The 7,500-nt window shown below is 43.1% G+C and overlaps 1 protein-coding gene across 1 annotated transcript in view; it reads right to left on the reverse strand.

Moving 5' to 3' along the window:
• The window catches only part of LOC138951304 (uncharacterized), a 26,670-nt gene that overhangs the window by 17,644 nt on the left and 1,526 nt on the right, over positions 1-7,500 (reverse strand). The window lies entirely within an intron of this gene.

Below are 7,500 nucleotides of genomic sequence, written 5' to 3' on the forward strand. Positions count from 1 at the left end.
AAAAACGTATGGGGATTTCATACCCAGGAACTCTCATGTCAAATTTCATAAAGATCGGTCCAGTAGTTTAGTCTGAATCGCTCTACACACACACACACACACACACACGCACACACGCACACACGCACATACACCACGACCCTCGTTTCGATTCCCCCTCGATGTTAAAATATTTAGTCAAAACTTGACTAAATATAATGAAGGCAAATTAACCGACATAAAATTAAAAACCAAAATCTCGAAAAAGCGGTGTGTTAAAAGAGACCTGGGCTAGTGTCTTGCGGGTGGGGGTGGTGAAGTGTGTGTGTGTTGGGGGGGGGGGGGGAGTCGGTCTGCTCTCCTTTGTCCTGAACACAAAGCCAATGATTATCTGGCACAGATCGCCTGCAAGAAGTGATCCCCCTTTGAGCGGAATTCAACAGTACCGTTTCGCCTTCACGAAGCCCTCAGTATGTACGACAAAGATCGCGTGCAAGAAGTGATCCCCCTTAGAGCGGAATTCAACAGTACCGTTTCGCCTTCACGAAGCCCTCAGTATGTACGACAAAGATAGCGTGCAAGAAGTGATCCCCCTTGGAGCGGTATTCAACAGTACCGTTTCGCCTTCACGAAGCCCGCAGTATGTACGACAAAGATAGCGTGCAAGAAGTGATCCCCCTTGGAGCGGTATTCAACAGTACCGTTTCGCCTTCACGAAGCCCGCAGTATGTGCGACAAAGATCGCGTGCAAGAAGTGATCCCCCTATGAGCGGAATTCAACAGTACCGTTTCGCCTTCACGAAGCCCTCAGTATGTGCGACAAAGATCGCCTGCAAGAAGTGATCCCCTTTGGAGCGGAATTCAACAGTACCGTTTCGCCTTCACGAAGCCCTCAGTATGTGCGACAAAGATCGCCTGCAAGAAGTGATCCCCCTTGGAGCGGAATTCAACAGTACCGTTTCGCCTTCACGAAGCCCGCAGTATGTACGACAAAGATCGCGTGCAAGAAGTGATCCCCCTATGAGCGGAATTCAACAGTACCGTTTCGCCTTCACGAAGCCCTCAGTATGTACGACAAAGATCGCGTGCAAGAAGTGATCCCCCTTAGAGCGGAATTCAACAGTACCGTTTCGCCTTCACGAAGCCCGCAGTATGTACGACAAAGATCGCGTGCAAGAAGTGATCCCCCTATGAGCGGAATTCAACAGTACCGTTTCGCCTTCACGAAGCCCTCAGTATGTACGACAAAGATCGCGTGCAAGAAGTGATCCCCCTATGAGCGGAATTCAACAGTACCGTTTCGCCTTCACGAAGCCCTCAGTATGTACGACAAAGATCGCGTGCAAGAAGTGATCCCCCTATGAGCGGAATTCAACAGTACCGTTTCGCCTTCACGAAGCCCGCAGTATGTACGACAAAGATCGCGTGCAAGAAGTGATCCCCCTTAGAGCGGAATTCAACAGTACCGTTTCGCCTTCACGAAGCCCTCAGTATGTACGACAAAGATCGCGTGCAAGAAGTGATCCCCCTTAGAGCGGAATTCAACAGTACCGTTTCGCCTTCACGAAGCCCTCAGTATGTGCGACAAAGATCGCGTGCAAGAAGTGATCCCCCTTAGAGCGGAATTCAACAGTACCGTTTCGCCTTCACGAAGCCCGCAGTATGTACGACAAAGATCGCGTGCAAGAAGTGATCCCCCTTAGAGCGGAATTCAACAGTACCGTTTCGCCTTCACGAAGCCCTCAGTATGTACGACAAAGATCGCGTGCAAGAAGTGATCCCCCTTAGAGCGGAATTCAACAGTACCGTTTCGCCTTCACGAAGCCCTCAGTATGTACGACAAAGATCGCGTGCAAGAAGTGATCCCCCTTAGAGCGGAATTCAACAGTACCGTTTCGCCTTCACGAAGCCCTCAGTATGTACGACAAAGATCGCGTGCAAGAAGTGATCCCCCTTAGAGCGGAATTCAACAGTACCGTTTCGCCTTCACGAAGCCCTCAGTATGTACGACAAAGATCGCGTGCAAGGTGAAAGTGGGAGTAACGGTCTTTCCAATCAATGTCCGGCGCCATTTTGCATCCATTAGATTTTAACCGTCAGTCTGTCCGCCCTCCTGTTCATCACGCGATTTAAACGGATTTTTTTTTTTAAAGGCAACTTCCTCCACGTGCACTCATTATAGTGTACGTCAGCATCGAGACGTGTTGTTGTTCTTTTTCTTCCTGTTCTTGTTGTTGCTGTTCTTGCTGTTCTAGTTCTGTTCTACTTGTTCTTGTTCTTCTTGTTCTTGTTCTTCTTGTTCTTGTTCTTCTTGTTCTAGCTACTGATGTTGTTGTTGTTGTTGTTGTTGTTGTTTTTCTGGTTGTTTTTCTTTCTTCTTCTTCTTTGTCTAGCTGTTGTTGTTGTTGTTGTTGTTGTTGTTGTTCTTGTTCTTGTTCTTGTTCTTGTTCTTGTTCTTCTTGTTCTTGTTCTTCTTGTTCTTGTTCTTGATCTTCTTTGTTTTTGTTTTTCTTGTTCTTGTTGTTCTTCTTGTTGTTCTTCTTCTAGCTGTTGTTGTTGTTGTTGTTGTTGTTGTTGTTGTTGTTGTTGTTGTTGTTGTTGTTGTTGTTGTTGTTGTTGTTCTTCTTGTTCTTGTTCTTCTTGTTCTTGTTCTTGTTCTTGTTCTTCTTGTTCTTGTTCTTCTTGTTCTGCTTCTTCTTCTTCTTCTTCTGTGCTCGTTGGCTGCGACTCCCACGTACACAGGTCATCTAGGCAGTCGTACTCCGATTCCGGGAGATGGGTTCAGGGTGTTTTCGTGTTTCTATAACCAACCGATCTCGGTGGTGTGCATGCAGAACCCGCCAAAAGAAACTTCCCACCTTCACGCATATTTTTACGGCAACTTACGGGAGATTATGTTAGGAGGTAAAACAAGACTACAAGGAGAAACACTACATTTATCGTACAGCCAGTAAAATACCCTGAATAGATATTTTTAAAAATATTTTCGATATATCTTTTCTTGTTCACATTTTGTAATAGTTTGAAAACGACAATAACCAATGTGCGCGATGGTGGCGCGTTGTTTGTGTCGGGTACTGTACATGATCCTCTACAAATGAAGGGAAAGTGAGTTACCTGTAATCAACACAGGTAATAGCACAGGTAATCAACTCAGGTACAAGGTAATTCACACACACACACATCAGCAGGGTCAACGTATTCGTTTGCTCCAATCAACACCGACACGACTAGAGGGAGGAAAAGCTTGCTAATGACGTCTTCATTAATCATGACTTGTGGCTGGCGTGTTATTGACTCGACGTCAGCCAGAGGCGGCGTTCATTATCGTCACAACAAAGACGGTACCGTGTCTGTCAACGGATACCATTGTGTCCCTGCAAGTCTTTTGTTCCGGGGCAAATAACTACTAAAGAAACCTTTTTTCTACAGTCTTAACCGATTGTATGTATGTATGGGGCGATTTATATAGCGCTTGACGTTCTCTAAGCGCTTTACATATTAATTTCTGCCGTGTGAGATGGAATTTTTTTACTCAATATATCACGCATTCACATCGGCCAGTAAATCTCAAGCCAATTAAGGCGAATATTTACTTTTCACGGCCTATTATTCCAAGTCACACGGGTATTTGTTGGACATTTGTATCTATGCCTATAAAAATACAATTTTGCAAGGAAAGACCCTTTTGTCAATCGTGGGATCTTTAACGTGCACACCCCACTGTAGTGTACACGAAGGGACCTCGGTTTTTTGGTCTCATCCGAAAGACTAGCACTTGAACCCATTGATTGTTGCGTAAGTATTTATTTTTGTCTTTCAAATGAAGGGGTAGGGTTGGTACGTGGTGGTGGTGGTGGGCGGAGAGGGGGGGGGGGGGGTGGCTAGTGGAAATTTGTGTGCTTACCGCAACGTGGTGGAATAAAGCTTCCGCAGATTTAAAAGTACAAAAAGACACACCAAAAAACCCCAACACAACAGCAAAATAAAATTTAAAACAAAACCAAAAAAACGCACACGTAAAACATAAAGTATCTCGTCTAGACTCAGCTTTTTAACTAAATTCAATTTAAAGGGGGACAAAACACACCAAGACAAATAATGACATCAAATAATATGAAACTGAAAACCATGAACAATAAAAAAAAAGATGATATAAATACGTTTATTGTAATTTTAATCAAAATATGACATTTTACACACTTTGAGAAAGACATTGTTCTCCGAGAGAGTGGTTGCGGTCGAAGTAAACGATGACTGTCGAGATCTGTGTCAAATGTCATAGTTTGGTAAAAAAAAAAAAATACACATATAAACCGATCCTTTTTTGTTAGAAAATCCTTCAATTTTTGTTCTTCCATTGAACGCACATAAACATGTAAGCGCTTTATTTTAGTCTCTGCCAGCCGCCATAATATAAGTTTAAGTCGGTCGCTGACGTCACATGGCTCAAAGAAGAAAATTCCAGTGTTCAACTGCAATCGCTACATAACGGAATAGAAGTAACGAAAAGAGGAATTAATAACAGAAAAAGAGAGAAAAAAAACAACAACAACAACAACAACAAAAACCACCACCACCACCACCACCGCCAACAACAACAACAACAACAACAATAAAATAGCAATCCTCTCAACACCACCACAACAGGTCTACTGAACAAACAACCTCATTTCAATGCAGCAAGATATGCCAAACACACCTATTATTTACCCGTACAGATTTCCTCCAGTGTACAGTGTCATTCTTCAACACCCCCCATCTGTACAGGCCTTCACACGACACAATCCCGCCACTTGGACACATACCAAGCCTTAACTCTGACGTCACACGGCCCAAAGAAGACATTTTTGCTGTTGTTGGCTGGTTCCCGTGCAAAATGAAAATTCTGTCCTAAAAAGACCCATTCCGGAAGTTACTCTGTCGGTTTTTTTGTGGGTTCCGGAAGAGTTTTTTGTCCTAGGAAATACTGAGGCAAACAAAGCCACGTGACATTGTTGGCCAATCACTAGCGAGCGGCGTGTCTCCACACGTGGTCGTCGATCATATAACTGATGGGGCCCGATTACATCGACGATGTATTATAATCATCTCCGATGTGCATTCTTCCAAACAAAAAGCGCGTAGTATTGAGTACACAGATCGTAGCAAAATGTAAAGTCACAGTGATGTCAGTCGTTCGCATGTTTTTACTGTCACGTCGTCGTGTATTTTTTGGTATTGAACTATTTTCTGAACATCTTCGGTTATTTTTACATTTAGTCAAGTTTTGACTAAAATTTAATGTTTTAACATAGAGGGGGGATCGAGACGAGGGTCATGGTTTATGTGTGTATGTGTGTATGTATGTGTGTGTGTGTGTGTGTGTGTGTGTGTGTAGAGCGATTCAGACTAAACTACTGGACCGATCTTTATGAAATTTGACATGAGAGTTCCTGGGTATGAAATCCCCGAACGTTTTTTTCATTTTTTGGATAAATGTCTTTGATGACGTCATATCCGGCTTTTCGTGAAAGTTGAGGCGGCACTGTCACGCCCTCATTTTTCAACCAAATTGGTTGAAATTTTGGTCAAGTAATCTTCGACGAAGGCCGGACTTCGGTATTGCATTTCAGCTTGGTGGCTTAAAAATTAATTAATGACTTTGGTCATTAAAAATCTGAAAATTGTAAAAAAAAACCCCATTTTTTTATAAAACGATCCAAATTTACGTTCATCTTATTCTTCATCATTTTCTGATTCCAAAAACATATAAATATGTTATATTTGGATTAAAAACAAGCTCTGAAAATTAAAAAAATCAAAAATTATGATCAAAATTAAATTTTCGAAATCAATTTAAAAACACTTTCATCTTATTCCTTGTCGGTTCCTGATTCCAAAAACATATAGATATGATATGTTTGGATTAAAAACACGCTCAGAAAGTTAAAACGAAGAGAGGTACAGTAAAGCGTGCTATGAAGCACAGCGCAACCGCTACCGCGCCAAACAGGCTCGTCACTTTCACTGCCTTTTGCACTAGCGGCGGACTACATTCAATTTCATTCAGTGAGTTCCACAGCTTGACTAAATGTAGTAATTTCGCCTTACGCGACTTGTTTCTTCTTCTTCCAGATTGACGTAGAAGTAGAATACGACATTAATTTAGAAACAAATTCCCACCCAAGACAGGAAGTATTCACGATAAGAAGGTTGTGTTGTGTGTGTGTGTGTGTGTGTGTGTGTGTGTGTGTGTGTGTGTGTGTGTGTGTGTGTGTGTGTGTGTGTGTGTGTGTGTGTGTGTGTGTGTGTGTGTATGTGTGTGTGTGTGTGTATGTGTGAGTGTGTGTGTATGTGTATGTGTGTTGTGTGTGTGTGTGTGTGTGTGTGTTGTGTGTGTTGTGTGTGTGTGTGTGTGTGTGTGTGTGGTGTGTGTGTGTGTGTGTGTGTGTATGCGTGTGTGTGTGTGTGTGTGTGTGTATGTGTGTATATATATATGTGTGTGTGTGTGTGTGTGTGTATGTGTGTGTGTGTGTGTGTGTGTGTATGTGTGTGTGTGTGTGTTTTGGGGGGGTGTCTATGTGGAAAGATGCTCTTGTCTGTGGTAAAATCCAGGACAGATCTGTCGTGGTTTCATAATTTTGTGATCATTTCGACAGGAAGGATTTGTAGTGATATACAATGAGGTATGTATCTCGATAGAACTTTGCTTGTTTTGTTTTCTTTAAAAACATTTGACGTCAAAGGCCGACTTACATTTAGGCGGCTGCCCGAGACTGACGTGGTCTCGTGGAACAATGGCTTACTCGATCTCTGTACAGTGTTATATATTGGTACAAAATATAAATAATGTATAAGAACGATTCCGCGACCATCCATGTGATAGATAAACCACCTTGTATTATCACACGTGTATATATCATATAAATGAGGTCGTGTCAGACTACAGTCTGGCCGGGATCTATTTTCCACTGCTCGTGATGAAACAAATGACCGAGGCAATCTTCATTCGCGGTTGCTGTTTCCTCTGGACAAGATAATAACTTGCAGGTGGCGCTGTAATTCCTATTGTGGCGTCGTTTGGCTTTTGACGTCAGAGATCGGGGTTCAATTAATTTGGACACTTCGTCTTCCGGAAACACGCAAGTACAGAATGTAGGATAAACAGGATACAGGGGCGGATCAGTTCATTTTATGGGGGGGAGGGGGGTTTCCAAAAGTAGATTGTGAAGATATGGGTGTGAAGGCGCGAAGCGCCGAGCCGACGTCGCGAAGCGCCTATCTTGCTAGGGAGGTCCGGGGGGCATCATTTTGAAAAAAAGGATGCAAAATGGTGCAATCTGGTGTATTCTGAGGATGATCATTACCAGTTTCAGGCAGCAGATTTTGTCACTGATTAATACCTCAAAAATGGAAACTCAACCCCCAAAAACACACAAACATATTTTTCTTTTTTGGCTGGGGGGGGGGGGGGGGTCCGGAAACCCCAGAAAACACACCCCCCCTCGTCCGCCCCTGGGATACAACAACAACAACAAC

Source organism: Littorina saxatilis, linkage group LG16 (genome assembly GCF_037325665.1).
Source record: "Littorina saxatilis isolate snail1 linkage group LG16, US_GU_Lsax_2.0, whole genome shotgun sequence".
Lineage (NCBI taxonomy): Eukaryota > Metazoa > Mollusca > Gastropoda > Littorinimorpha > Littorinidae > Littorina > Littorina saxatilis.